Genomic DNA, 16,543 nt, shown 5'->3' on the forward strand with positions numbered 1-16,543 from the left:
CCTCTGCTTCCATCCTCATCTCAGCATTCTCCTTGTGTACATGTCTGTGTCCAGATTTCTTCTTTTTGTCAGGTCACCAGCCCACCCTGATGACCTCATTTTAACTAGATTCCCTCTGTAAAGACCCTACCTCCAAATAAGGTCACATTCTGAGGTACTGGGGGTTAGGACTTCAACATATGAATTTTGCGGGAAACAGTTCAACTTCTAACAGCCTTGTAAAGCAGCAAAAGAAAGTTGAGACTTTGTCAGAGTTTTTATTAAGATCATGTAAGATATGTTTATGAAAGCACTTCACAAACTGTGAAGTACAACACAGATGTGAGCTATTGCTGTTTTAATTGCTATGTATTTTACAGTTTTTCAGCCTATTTCTTCCCATTTTCCTCTGATGTTTGGACATTGCAGAGTAGGCTGTGTAGGAAGTATGAAGAAGGCAAAATGTTTCTGCTACCACAGGATTATTAAACGAGAGAGAATAATTCTTCTAAATTATTAGGATCTACTAATTAATTTCTGGTTTTCTGAGGGAATCCAAGAAACTTCCTCCAGAATATTTGTTGGACTTACCAAGACTATTGTACTCAAGGCCACTGGGCTTATTATGTATGAAATTGAAATGTTCTGTTAAAGGAAACCTAGCAGCTTCCATTCTACACTTGAATGAAAAAGCCTGAGGACCACTCTTTGGAATGTCACATTTAAAATGTAGAAAAGGGTTTATATTCAGAGAGGCAGAAAATAGGGTAGAGTTCTATTAGACTAAGAATTAAGATTAGCCCTATAAGAAATGCCTTTCTAAGATGCAAACAAGATTAATTTTCAAGTGATTTCTTTTTTCTTTGCCTGTATGATATTTTTCGGGGAGCAATTTTGTTTGCTTTGAAAACTATCACCACCAGGTGTCTAAGAAATCCCTTGGTTGCTTTTTCATCTGGTTACAACCCACCAATCCCCCTTCCTTCCCCAGCCTCTTATATTTTCACAACAATAGAAGATCAAAATTCATTTAAACAGGATGGAAAACACCCATAAAACAGAGCAAATAACGTTATAGGAAACAAGCCACTCATCCATTCTGAATGGATTTGTTGCTCTGCCTAGGTATAGAATGACTTTATTCCTCAATGGATTTGATGTGGTTCATAAAACCACATAAATTACAATAGGATTAAGTAACAATAGAGGGAATGGAGGTCCGGGAGAGAACTTGAGTGATAAAATTAGAAAACTAAGGGTAGGTTTAATACAGTGACATGCATACCACCTGGTCCCGTGTCCTTGTCGGAGGTGGACTTCAGATGGATGGTACCCATCTTCTCAGTGGCCAAGGCACTCATCACAGGTGTCTGGGCTCCCTAACATTATACAGCTAATGAGCTCCTCACCTGAGCAGCTTCCCCGAGTCTTGTCTGCAGGGAGATTTATTCCTTGGAGCCTCATAAAGAGGATACTGAGATGACGGGCAGGGCTGGTAGATGAGTAGTGGGTACCATGTGCTTGACTTCTTGTGTCATCCCTCAGTGAGGTCAGTGGTATAACACTAAGAACTAATTTTTAAAAAGCCAAGTCCAAAAAACATGGTTCAAGTCAAACTTTCTGATGGTCTGACTCCATCTAAGGGTTTAACTGAGAATAACCAGAGCAGCGTTTCTGAATCTTTTGGGGGTTATGGGCTCTTTTAGTAAGAAGAATACTGGCAAATATAAACTGAGCACCTGCTCTGGACATGCATTGTTCAAAGTGCTTTACCCAGACACCTGAGATGATCTGGTTTACTCTGCACGGCAACACCTGGCATAGGTACTGTTATTGTGCCCCCGTTACACGTTAGGAACTTGAGGCCTCCAAAGATAAGCACCTCACCTGAGGTCATACACTTACGGAAGGAGGTATGATTCAGGCAGTGAGTGGGTGGCTCGCTCCCTGCACAAGCAGAGAAGTTGGCCAGGGAATCCCTGCAGAAAACTGCTCCGGGCTGTCCCAACACATGGATGAATGAGTGATTGAGGCTTCAATGGTTTTGCCTACAATAACCATTTTAGCCAGGAAATAATTGTTCCAGTAACACCACGTTGGCCATACGAAAATTTCAGTAAAGCAGCTGCAGTGTACAGTGTATCTTCCTTTTAAATGGTGTGGTTTCCTGGCAACCTCCCTAGATGAACTCTGCAAAATGTGCCCCCAGATATCTGATTGACTTGATCTGTTGCATAGAGTTAGTGCATCCGAGCAACTAAAGGTTGGAGGATCTCTGAGATTGATGATGGGATTTTGATTTTAGAATAGTTGACCTAACACTATTCTTTCTACTATTCTCAATTGTCTATTGAAGCAATATCTCCTGACAATAAAACCAAGAACAGAAGAGAAACTTGCCATTTTTCTTATCAATCACATGGAAGTCAACCAAAGGGTGAAGCCATTGTTCTACCACCTGAAAAGAGGCTCCTGACATTGACCCTTGAAGTGGTTTATGAAGCAGTTCTGAGTAAGCCTTAGTAACCACGGAGTGATATTGAGTTCATAGAGCTTTACAAAAATAATAATGCTCGTTATAGCTAATGGTGTGACAGTAGTCTTCTGAGACCTTTGCATGGATAATTTAATTTATTCTCCACACCCCATGAGTTTATTACTATTATTACCATCCTTATTGTACAGATAAAGGAACTGAAGCCCTTTCCACAAAGTGCGCAAGCATTTTATGCCAGTCAGATTTCTCTACAAGGTGATCAAAGGTACTTTTCCATGTGGAAAATCTGGACTACAGTTGACTCAAAGACCTAAAAAGACAGAATATCAGAATATTTTAAAATTATAAAGTTTAGAAGGGATCTCTGATGGAACAGTGGACTTATAATTTGGAGTAACAAGTAATAGCCGTCATTAAAAAAATGCTATGGACTGGGAATTCCCTGGCGGTCCAGTGGTTAGGACTCGGTGCTTTCACTGCAGTAGCCTGGGTTCAGTCCCTGTTTGGGGAACTAAGATCCCACAAGCTGCGCAGCACGGCCAAAAAAAAAAAAAGTTATGGACTCAACAAATGTCTTGCGGTGATGCTGAGGTGCACCACCCAGGCCCGGCTTCAGGCCAAAGGCTGCGTGTCCCCAGCTGCTGGGCGTGTCACTGCTGAAGGCTCGCAGCTGAGTCCCTCTTACACCAGGGGCAGCCAACATCCTATGGCTGGTCAGGTCTGAGGTGTAAAGACCCAGCCCCCTGCCTCGCCCTTGGATGTCTCTGAAAGGCCACCCCAGCTCCAGACCTTCCTCCGGGATCAACTGAGGCTTCTTTGGTTCCTAAGGAGCAGTTCAGCGCCTCCCTCTCCTCTGTCCTGATGCCCTCACACCCTAGAACAGCACTCGTCCCAAGGGCACACTTTTTTTTTTTTTAAACGCTACCATGGGTTTTTTGTTTTTTTTTTTTATAAAGTACATGCACAGACTCTAGACAATGCTATACATTTTTTTTAAATTTTTATTTATTTATTTATTTTTATTTTTGGCTGTGTTGGGTCTTCGTTTCTGTGCGAGGGCTTTCTCTAGTTGTGGCAAGCGGGGGCCACTCTTCATCGCGGTGCGCGGGCCTTTCACTGTCGCGGCCTCTCTTGTTGCGGGGCACAGGCTCCAGACGCGCAGGCTCAGTAGTTGTGGCTCACGGGCCCAGTTGCTCCGCGGCATGTGGGATCTTCCCAGACCAGGGCTCGAACCCGTGTCCCCTGCATTGGCAGGCAGATTCTCAACCACTGCGCCACCAGGGAAGCCCGCAAGGGCACACTTTAATAAACATCATGCAAACACGTTTTGATCTCAGAATCTGTTTCTTGGGGTACCTGACCTATGATTTCTATCTTCGTTTACGATTTTCCTTTCTTCAATTTTATTTTTTTTTAATTTTTTAATTTTATTGAAGTATAGTTGATTTACATTGTGTCAATTTCTGCTGTACAGCAAAGTGATTTAGTTATACCTATAGATACACATTCTTTTTTAAATATTCTTTTCCATTGTCACTTATCATAAGATATTTAATGTTCTCTGTGCTATACAGTAGGACCTTTTTGTTTATCCATTCTATACATAAAAGTTTACATCTGCTGACCCCAACCTCTCACTCCATCCCTTTCCCAACCCCCTCCCCCTTGTCAGCCACCAGTCTGTTCTCTGTGTCCATGATTCTGTTTCTGTTTCATAGGTAGGTTTGTGTCATATTTTAGATGCCACATATAAGTGATATCATATGGTTTTTGTCTTTCTCTTTTTGACTTACTTCACTTAGTATGACAATCTCTAGATCCATCCATTGTTGCTGCAAATGGCATGATTTTGTTCTTTTTTATGGCTGAGTAGTATTCCATTGTATATATGTACCACATCTTCTTTATCCATTCATCTGTTGATAGACATTTAGGTTGTTTCCATGTCTTGGCTATTGTGAATAGTGCTGCTGTGAACATAGGGGTGCATGTATCTTTTTGAATTACAGTTTTGTCTGGATATATGCCCAGGAGTGGGATTGCTGGATCATACAACAACTCTATTTTTAGTTTTCTGAGGAATCTCCATTCTGTTTTCCACCGTGGCTGCATCAGCTTACATTCCCACCAACAGTGTAAGAGGGTTCCCTTTTCTCCACACCCTCTCCAGCATTTGTTATTTGTAAACTTTTTAATGATGGCCATCCTGACCGGTGTGAGGTGGTACCTCAATGTAATTTTGATTTTCATTTCTCTAATAATTGGCGATGTTGAGCATCTTTTCATGTGCCTATTGCCCACCTGTATTTCTTCTTTGGAGAAATGTCTATTTAGGTCTTCTGCCCATTTTTCAATTGGGTTGTTTATTTTTTGCTGTTGAGTTGTATGAGCTGTTGGTATATTTTGGAAATTAATCCTTTGTTGGTCACATCGTTTGCAAATATTTTCTCCCATTCTGTAGGTTGTCTTTTTGTTTTGTTTATGGTTTCATTTGCTGTGCAAAAGCTTGTAAGTTTGATTAGGTCCCATTTGTTTATTTTTGTTTTTATTTTTATTACCTTGGGAGACTGACCTAAGAAAATTGGTTCGATTTATGTCAGAGAATGTTTTGCCTACGATCTCTTCTAGGAGTTTTATGGTGTCATGTCTTAGGTTTAAGTCTTTAAGCCATTTTGAGTTTATTTTTGTGCATGGTGAGAGTGTGTGTTCTAACTTCATTGATTTACATGTGGCTGTCCACCTTTCTTCAATTTTAAATCAATGAAAGATTGCTTTCTCATTTCACACAAGATATCTATTAAATTAGTTTTTTATGAATAGATCTATTCTTCTTATATCCCACTGCTTTATGGAAGAAATACTTCTGTAATTGCATCTTGATAAAACTACTATGATTTTACTTTGTGGCTTTGTATGCACACAACACCACACACACACAATGACCAAGAAATTAATATATGTGCATTTATACAAAATTAAAATCATATGTAACTTCATGAAATAATGATACAAATTTGAACAAAAATATAGACATAAAGGTAAAAATGTTTTGCATACATAAAATCATTATGTGGAACTCTATAGACATATAGACTAAATATAAACAAACTATAGACACACAGACAAGAACATAGCCATGGGCATAGATATGCAATTTTGCTGTTGGATCGTGTTTTCAGAATAACACTTCTTTTTTTCTGCACTGCGGGCACTTCACCTTTCTCAGGAGGATAGGTGAAGTGAAGCTGTTTAATTACGGCTTAAATCAGCTGCTGGGATAGTTCAGGGAAGGTTATAACTATGTGCTGCAGATATGCTGCAGAATACTGCAGGGCGGTAAGTACATCTTTCTTTCTGAGCCTTTTGTCAAGGGCTTGCTTTCTGTAGAGGCGAGCATGCTACAGAGTTGGGTGAGAGGTCCCTTTGAACGTTCTGAATTTCTTCTCTTCGTGTGAATGCAGGGCAGAAGAGCCACTCACTCAGATGCTTTGTACTGAACATGATACACAACCAGATTTTTTGAAACATATGAATAAATGTTGGTCTCTTCCTTGGGCAAACTTTTTTTTACCATTTTTAAAAAAGAGACTATATGTGTGGGCAATATGAACATGAGTCTTGTCCTTGGTAGTCCTATCAGTCTGTATCTTGCCCTGAGTTGCTTTTTCAGTGCAGCATTAGAGAGATCCGCACTCCCTTGCCAGTGGCTCTTACACCAGTGGTGTGTACTGATGAGAGAGCTGGCGGAATAAAGTGTGTAGTCTGAGACAGCATCATTCCTGTTAGTCCTGTAGTCAACTAACCCAGTCTCGTGTGTTGAATGAAACCTAATTTGAACTCAAGACCAGGACCCTGGAAGAGGACAGTGAAAGGTAAATTCTTTTAGTTAAGGTCTCTGATCATCTGATCAGATGGAATTCTCATCTTGGGAATTCCCATGACATTCAACCTAGAGATGCCTGACAGCTGACTGAGGGGTGTGTGAGTGTGTGTGTGTGTGTGTGTGTGTGTGTGTGTGTGTGTGTATGAAAGAAGAGTGAGAAGGTGTAGAATGGGAAAGGGGTGTTGAAAAGAATGTTGTCATTGATGAGTCATGTGACAGTATCCCCACAGGTAAAAAGGATGCGTATCTATGTGCAAATTAAAAGTGACGGCTAAAAAAGTCCAAATTGGAAAATAAACAAGAAATGAATGATAAATTGTGAATGATTATTTTTTTACATTATATTGGCTGTGCTTTTGGATACTAGCATAAACTGGAGGCTCAGATGGTAATTTTCCATTTCTTCAAATCCTACCCTGGTTACTAAAACTCTATTTACCTTGGTGGTGACCTTCTAATTTTATATTCATCAGCCTTCCTAAGGTACTATTTTACATTCTCATGAATTATGCTGTGAGAAAAAAATTCTCAAAACAAACATCTGGGTGGGGTTTTTTTTGGGTATTCACATTTCATATTCTATTACTTGCCTCTGTCATCTCTTCTAGGAATAATGATTTTTTGCTAACCTAGTTGAATCTTCTTAGGTTTGAACCAACTGCCTTTACTCTTTTGAATGAGTTTAATTTGCACTGCAACTTTTTCTTTTTGCCGAGTCTTCGAAGATTGCAATCAACTCCTTTTTGGCCTTCACTGTACATTTTCAAGTTATTGATTCACTTGCTATGTGGTATATAAATGAAGCTTACAAATGCAGTTTCTTTGGTTCTTTGGGTTTTTTTTTTTTTCTTCCCTTCAGCTCTCTGATGTCCCAGCAATTCTAACTCTACATTCACAGTATCTCGGCCCATTAGCAGCTAGGATTTGTTTGAGCACAGTGAACTATATTTCCTTGCTCTAATGAAGCACACAAAATATAACTTCTATCTCCTCAGCAGGCTACCCTTTCTAAAGAGGGCAGAGCAAATGTGCTCTGAGAGCAGAGAATGCTCTTAACGAACTCAAAGGGTATGAAACTCAACAGTTCGTGTTCACTGGGTCAGCTGCTCCTGTCTGCACAGAGCCCTACTGGCCTTTTGAATGGACACATTCACTCTCTTTGAGTTTTGGTTAGTTTCGTGCATTGGTGACCTGGATAACACAGTCAGCTGTGGTTTCAAACCCCATTTTGCATTTTCTGAAATGGAAGATTCAGAGATTTTGAAGAGTTCACAGCCTGAATGAAGGTCACAAGATATCGTGATTAGATATATACAACGGAATATTACTCAGCCATTAAAAAGAGTGAAATAATGCCATTTGCAGCAACATGGATGGACCTAGAGATTGTCATACTGAGTGAAGTAAGTCAGGCAGAGAAAGAGAAATATCGTATGATATAGCTTATATGCAGAAGCTAAAAAAAAATGGTACAAATAAACTTATTTACAAAACAGAAACAGATTCACAGAGAACGAACTTATGGTTACCACTGGGGAAGGGTTGGGGAGAGGGATAGTTAGGGAGTTTGGGATTGACATGTACACACTACTGTGTTTAAAATGGATAACCAGGACTTCCCTGGTGGCACAGTGGTTAAGAATCCGCCTGCCAATGCAGGGAACATGGGTTCGAGCCCTGGTCCAGGAAGATCCCACATGCCACGGAGCAACTAAGCTCGTGCACCACAACTACTGAGCCCGAACACCACAGCTACTGAAGCCCGTGCGCCTAGAGCCCCTGCTTCGCAATAAGAGAAGCCACCACAATAAGAAGCCTGCGCACTGCAATGAAGAGTAGCCTCTGCTCACCACAACTAGAGAAAGCCCATGCACAACAATGAAGACCCAACGTGGCCAAAAATAAACAAACAAATAAATAAGCAAAAAATTTTTTAAAAGGTGTCTTAAAAAAATAAAATAAAATAGATAACCAACAAGGACCTACTGTATAGCACAGGGAACTCTGCTCAATATTATGTAACAACCTAATTGGGAAAAGAATTTGAAAAAGAAGAGATACATGTATATGTATAACTGAATCACTTTGTTGTACACCTGAAACTAACATAACATTGTTAATTAACTGTAGTCCAATATAAAATAAAAATTAAAAAAAAATAAAAGAAATAGAAATTGGATGTAGAAGCCACATCTAAGTGAAGTTTCTTAAAATAACGATGTGCTGTTACATGGAATGTTGGGGGACGAAGCCTGGGCTGTTATTGCTGGAGCATGGGGGAGGGGAATGGATTAGGGATATATTGCAGGTGAAGTCTGGGAGCCAGAATCCCACCTGGATGGGGCGTTTTAAAAATAGCCAGATAAGGAGATTGACATCCTTCAAGAAGATACGTGCCCATCAAAGGCAATGCGATCATATTTGTGTTTGGAAGTATCGGATGAATATGTCTGAGTTGACGTGAAAGAGCTTCATTGCCTTTCACTTCAACACACAGGAATGTCAGAAAATTATGAAAATGTAATAACATGGGCCAAGTTCAAAATCAAGAAATGGGACTCCTCAGCTGTCAGGAATAAAGAAGAACTCAAAGTCAGATCAGTGAGCAGGAACTGAAGCTTAAATGGACCATGAGAGAAAGCAGTAAGGATGCAGGCCTTAACTGCTGCAACTGAAGTTTTAAGTCCCACTGGAGAGGGAGTTTAAGCCACAATCTCAGATCTGAGCTACATGCACCAAACCAGGAGTCACAGTGGGCTGCCTAGCTGCCTAGCTCATTAAAAACAGGACAAGAAAACTGTGCACTGGCTCAGAGACTTGGTGACAAAGCTCAGAGACTTGGTGACAAAGCTCTAGGGCAATAGGGGAAAATACCACCAAAGAGAAATGAGAACTACTGGCTATTGTCACTGCGGAGTTATACTATCTAGGTGACAGGGAACCCAGTATTGAGAGATTAACATGAAAAACAGTTCTGGAAGAGGAGGAAGTAGTAAACCTCTAGCAGAAGCAACTACAGCCATCACATTGATATTCATCCCAACAGAACTCTAATGGAAAACAACCCCACTGAAAATGAGGTCACCTTCAAAAAGTATAAACCATAAGGATAATGAAGTACCATTGAGAGAATTAGAAGACCCAACAAATGGTAGAATGTAGGTTCCAAGAACTAGAAATGATAGAATAACCAGAAACATCAACATATGTATATTTAGAATGTTCAAAGAACTAAAGAAAATAAGAAACACCACAGGGCAAGTACAGAACTGTATAGAAGTAGGTATATTTGAAAATAACCAACAGACTTTCTAAAATTAGAACTGTAGTCATTTAAATAAAAAAGGTAATTGGGTGGAATAATAGACCAAACAGATACAAATGAATTGGAATATTAATCTGAGGAAATAATGGAGAATTTAGTGCAGAAAGGTAGAGATGGAAAATATATAAGTGAAGTTAGGTTCTATCAAACTCTCAAAAGCCAGAGACAAACAGAGAAAGACAAAGAGTCTATCACAAGGCATGTGTAAGAATATTTATGGCAGGATTATTCATCATAGTTCCAACTGGGGACAACCCAAATGTCCATTATGTAGTGTATACATATAGTGGAGTACTATACAGCAATGAAAAATAATTACCAACTACTAAATGCAAAAACATGGATGAACCCCATAGATACAGTGCTGAGTGCAAGAAGTCAGATACAAAAGAGAACTTTCTTTCTTTTTCTTTCCTTCTTTCTTTCTTTCTTTCTTTCTTTCTTTCTTTCTTTCTTTCTTTCTTTCTTTCTTTCTTTCAGCTAGCATTCAAAAATAGGCAAAATTAATCTATGGTGATAGAGGTCAAAATAGTGGTGATGGAGGGCAATGACTGAGAGGGGGCAGGTGCAAAGGAGGTTCTGACAATGCCTATATCTTGATCTAAGGGGTAGTGACACAAGTGTGTTCAGTTTGTAAATATTCATCAAGACATACCTTTAAGATAAGTGCCATTGGGCTTCCCTGGTGGCGCAGTGGTTAAGAATCTGCCTGCCAATGCATGGGACACGGGTTCGAGCCCTGGTCTGGGAAGATCCCACATGCCGCGGAGCAACTAAGCCCGTGAGCCACAACTACTGAGCCTACGTGTCTGGAGCCTGTGCTCCGCAACGGGAGAGGCGGCGACAGTGAGAGGCCCGCGCACCGCGATGAAGAGTGGACCCCGCTCGCCGCAACTGGAGAAAGCCCTCGCACAGAAACGAAGACCCAACACAGCCAAAAATAAAAATAAATAAATAAATAAATTTATTTTTAAAAATAAATAAATAAAAAAGATAAGTGCCATTTATTGTATTTATCTTATATCTCAGTGATAAAGTTAGCAAGCAAACAAATAAATATAAAACAAAGCAATGCTGTATATTGTTTATGGATACATAGTATATATACATATATCTGTAATCGTGTGTGTGTGTGTGTGTGTGTGTGTGTATTGACATATGCGTGTATGTGTGTCTTAAAAGTATAGATACTGGAATGATACACCCAAATTCTTAAAATTGTCTTTGGGGCAGGAGGGAAAGGAGTAGGGCTGGAAAGGGAACAAAGGTGAACTCAGTTTTGTCTGAAATGCTTCATTTCTTCTTAGAAGAAAATTATATTTACAGCAAAAGCTACATTGTGTTAATTCTTTGTTTTTTTCTTACATGATTTTCTGTATGAGTGTTTTAAACTTTTTAAAACACACAGTTAAAATGAGAGGAGAGTTCATCCTTACTGCGACATGAAGATGAGAATTGGAGGGCGAAGACTGGAATTGGAGTTGTGATTTAGGAAATGGTTGTACTATTCTACATGAAAGATGGTGAAGGCATGAACCAGAGCGATAGTAGAGGGGAGAAAGTGGAACATTAATCCCAGAGGTTTTTTTTTTTTTTTTTTTGGCTGAGTTGCGTGGCATGCAGGATCTTAGTTCCCCAACCAGGGATCAAACCCGTGCCCCCTGCAGTGGAAGTGCAGAGTCTTAACCACTGGACCACCAGGGAAGTCCCAATCCCAGAGATATTTAAGAGGTTGGATTATAAGACGTTTGCAGTGGCCTGAGTTGGGAGACAAGGCAGCGAGCAGACCCACAGGAAATTCTGAGGTTTCTAACCTGCTTTCTGAGAGTATGCCGTGCATGTACTATCTGAGAGGTGGGAACAGGAAGAGTGTGCATTTGGTATAGCTACAAGGGGAGCAGTATAGCAGGAGTGGAGGATTAAAATACTGTTTGAAACTTACGTTTGAGATGTTAGCTGGACACTCAGGTGGATATTTACGTAAGGCAATTGGAAATATAGATCTGATTTGGTAGAAATCTATATAAATAATGAAGTTATATTTGACTACTTAGAGAAAGGCAATGGAGAAATGTCAATCCCTATTTCTTGTTCTTCGTAATGTTGTGAGAGAATATATTTATAATTTAGATAATTAGGTGTATATACACGGTAACTATTACTAATAGCATATATTAGTGTTAATTCATGTGAACTCCTTGGAAACAAGGGGTTCACTTTATTTCTGTGTCTTCCATTGGGCTTAACACAAGCTGTAATAGGAGCTTGGTATAAGGTTGATGGATGAAATAATGAGAATAATTATTCTTGCTCCTTTGGCATTTAAAAATCAGCTTCATTGGGATATAGTTCACATATACAATTCACTCAAAGTGCACAATTCAGTGGCTTTTAGTATATTCACGGAATTGTGCAACCATCACCACAATCTTAGAACTTTATCCTTATCCCAGAAAGAAGCCCCATGCCTAGTAGCTGTCAGCCCCCTGCAGCACCCCTCACCCAATCCACTTCCCACCCTGGCCTTAGTTAACTACTAATCTATTTCCTATCTACCTCTCTAGATTTGCCTATTCTGGATATTTCATATAACTGGAATCATGCAATATGTAGTTCTTTATGACTGACTGCTTTCCCTTTCAAGGTTCATCCATGTTGCAACACAGATCAGTACTTTATTTCTTTTTATTGCCGAATAGTAGTCCATTATATGGGTATATCACATTTTATTTATCCATTTATTGGTTGATGGATAATTGGGTTGTTTTCACTTAGGGTATTATGAATAATGCTGTTATGAACATTCATGTACAAATTTTTGTGTGGACATATGTTTTCATTTCTCTTGGGTATGTACCTAGGAGTGGAATAGCTGGGCCATATGGTAACTTACTGCTTAACCATTTGAGGAACCACTAGATTATTTTCCAAAGTAGCTGCACCACCAGCAGTGTATGAGGGTTCCAATTTCTCTACATACTCTCCAGTACTTACTATTATTTGATGTTTTGACTATAGCCATCCTAGTGGGTGTGAAGTGGTATTTCACTGTGGTTTGGGTTTGCATTTCCTTGGTGGCTAATCATGTCAGCATCTTTTCCTGTGCCTGTTGGGCATGTGTATGTCTTCTCTGGACAACAGTATCAGTTCCTTTGACCTTTTTTCAAAATGGGTTATTTGTCTCTTTATCAATGAGTTGTACTAGCTCTTTATATATTCTAGATACAATTCCCTTAGAAGACATATGGTTTGCAAAAATGTCTTCCTAGTCTGTGAGTTGTCTTTTCACTTTCTTGATGGTATCCCTTGAAGCACAAAATTTTGATGATGTTCAGTTTATTTATTTTTTTGTTTGTTTGTTGCTGGTGTGATTTGATGTCATATCTAAGAAACCATTGCCTAAACCAAGGTCACTCTCCCTTGGTTTTTAAAAAATAACTTTTATTACTGTTTGGTTACCTTGAGTAACTTTCTGTTTTGTTTCATGACAGCCCTTTTTTAATGTATATATACCTTGTACAGTCTTTGCTTCTCTTTCTCTCTGTAATTATCCACCTTTGAAAAAGATCCTCATGTATATAATGGTTTGATCCTGTTTTTCTCACTTAACATTTTGTAGTGATATTTTCCAATATCATTCAAAATGTTTGGAAAAGACCACATAAAATAGCAGTAAATCCTACTGTGTAATTTATGTACCATAATGTATTTAGTCATTTCCATACTCTTGCACATTTATAACTTGCTTTCAATATTGTGGTATTACTATTAAAGGCTAGTAAATGTGCATATAAATATACCATGGTCCAAATGCCTAGTTTTTACCTAGGATAGATTCTAGTTAAGAGGTGGAGTTACTGGATCAAAGGGCATGAACATCTTTCTAGACTGAATGCAACTTGCTTTTCAGAAAGGTGTGCCAATTCACACTCTCCTAGTTAGTGCCTGTTTCATTGTATCCTTGTCAGTATGAATATTATTTTAAAAAATCAGGTAGCAACTGTAGGACCCTTCTCTTTGATGCCCTAATCCACTCATTTACGTAAAGCTTGAGAATGTAGCTGCCAATTCCATTATGATGCAGTCCCCAAGGAAGCCAGAAATTCTACCAGAGCTTTCACAGTAAATACTGTGACTTTTCAGTGACTTCACACTTCATTTAAAAATGCACAAAACATTTACCAGGTCATTAGCAAGCAGATTTTTAAGGAGCTGGAGAAAAATCTCTCAGAGAGATAATTTCTGAGCTAGGGTTGTCTTATTTTGGGGGGAGGGGGTGGGATAGGAATTATTGACACAAATGAACAATTTAGAGGCAAGCATCGATTTATGGGAAGAATTAGCAAATCATCTTGCTCACTAGATTTCCAGGACTCCAGCTTACTCTTAAACTGAGAGGCACTTAACATCATAGTGTCCAGGCAGGCAGATCAGTGTTAGAACCCAGGTGCTACCACTTTCTGGCAGTGTAGCCTTAGGTTGGCTTTAACTGCACATGAAGCATTTAGCATAGCTAAGCACATACTAGGTACTCAATAAATGTTAGCTATTTTCCATTATTATTCATCTTTTTATCCCCAAAAGGGCAGGAAGCACTGGGGAGAGCTGATAACAAGTACTCAATACAGTTATTAAATGAGTATATAAATAAGTTACGGAAAAACTAAAAGGGATGTGTATGGAAGGAATCTCCCAGTTTTTCATATTATCAGCCTCTCATAATCCTCCATCTCACGTTTGAAACTATGCTTCCTTGGTGAGATTTTACTCTGAAATAAACCATTATTTGTAGCCTGTCATGTTTATACGTTTTCTTGCAGGGATATGCATTGTGTTTTAGTTTTGCTATTTTAAATCATTTAGCAGATAAAAAAAAAAAGGGAAAAAAAATCACTTAGAGTCTGATTTAATGAAGAGGCACAGGATGAAGTGTGAAAAATCCAGTGTTGTTCTGCTCCTCGGCTTTATTGAAGGCTGCCAAAAGGTATAAATTAAGAGACCTTTCCTTTTAGGTAAGACCTTTCCTTACCTTTTATCATATTTTATGGCTCTGATAAATTCCCCAGGCTAAGCGGTGGTCAGAGAAAAACATGTGAGTGAGAATACGAGGATCCTTTCTCCACAACTGCATCTTTCCATTGAGTAGATGAGATAACGGATTTGAAAGTGCCTCAAGAAAAGTTAAATTTTATAAATCTAAAGTATTATTATTATAATGTAGGGGATATAAGCACAGCAAAAATATGAAAAATTTAAAATTGAGCCAAAGTTTCTTTTTTTGTCATTTCATAAGGTCTTAACAGCCAGAGGGATTGTTAGAGGTTTTATGGTCTAAATATCTCACTTTTATATATGAAAGAAGAGTCAAGTGACTTTATCAAGATCACATTGTTTAAAACCAAAGTTCTTTTGCTCTCTATAAAAATAATGGATAGTAAAAATTAAAATTTAAAGTGTTCATAAAAGACTGTATTCTTTATCTTCACAATGCAAGAAAATATAAACTTACATAGTTCATTTCTAATGAGTTTGAATGCATTTTAAATGTCATTGTCCTAAGGTGAATTAAAAAATCTGAAATGAGAAATTTCAATTATGGAGGCTTCATTGGAATTGATCAGTTTAGTGTTTTGAAAATGTTTTTGCTGCATAAGCAGTGCAAAGTTTAAATTCCCAGTCTCCACACTTACTGTGAGTTAGCCAAACAGCCTTGTCCTTTGGAAAACTGCTTTGAAGATCGTAAGCAGGGTGTGATCTTCTCTGGAGGTTAATTTATGTTGAAATTAATAAAGGTTAATGAAGTCTTTTAGGAACGTCCTTTTTTTCCTGTGGGGCCCCATACTTAAAGTTAAGCCCTTCCCTTAAGCAAAACCTTAAGAAAGTTGTTTCATGGTAGCCAGCATTCATTTTACTTGGAGCTATAAAAGTTCTGCATGCAAGGTAGTGAGTGACATTTTGAATACACAAAAACAAACACTAGGTTGCAATTTTTTTTTTGCAAATATTACTTTGATTCTTAGGAGGTGTACTTTCCCACACCCACATTTGGATGATACTGTATTTAAAGTACAATTCTCCTTTATCCAACCCTATCTGGAAAGGCTGAAGAGTGGAGGAGTGAGAAACCTAAACCACTTTAGAGAGAAAATACTAAATTTTACATTATAACTTGAAGGGCAAATGGATGCGTGGTTGGAGAGTAAAGCTTTTGTATCGTTTATCACTAACTAGAGAGACCTAGTCAGGAGGTGAGCATCAGAAATTGTCACTATTCTTTATGCAACAGAGTAGGGCACACAGAAATTCTGGAAAGCAAGCAAAGACAAGGAGAGGGAAATGGAAAAAAAGATGACTCTGCTCCTCTCAGGCTACAGCATATACTGCTGTCCCTGCTGCTTTGAACTTGAAATTACAATGAGCACTGCAGAGTATGTGTTGCAGAAGTACTTGACCTCGGATAATCCTACGGAGTTGGGAAGCAAGATGATCCTTTTCCCCTTGCAAAAAAGACAAAGTCCTAGTTCTTCCAAGAGCGGTGACTATTACATAACACTCATTTTTAATGATTTGAAATCATTTTAATTGGTACTTACCTGGGAAGCTATATCACTTTTCATTTCGCCAACTCTCTCAAAAAGCCATAGTGTATTACCACTCATCGGCAGCTGTGAAAGTATGATAAGACAGGATGATGTATACAAACGATCTCTTCTTCAGAAGAATTCATCCAGAAGAATTGTCAAATTATTTTTAAATGGCTGTAGCTCTTAATGAATCATTGCAGGAGAACTTTAAAGCTTCACTTGCATGAGGGTGGCCTTGCTCTTTGGTAGTTCTGTCATAGAATCGTGGGATGTGT

Source organism: Eschrichtius robustus, chromosome 1 (assembly GCF_028021215.1).
Source record: "Eschrichtius robustus isolate mEscRob2 chromosome 1, mEscRob2.pri, whole genome shotgun sequence".
NCBI classification, from domain to species: Eukaryota; Metazoa; Chordata; class Mammalia; order Artiodactyla; family Eschrichtiidae; genus Eschrichtius; species Eschrichtius robustus.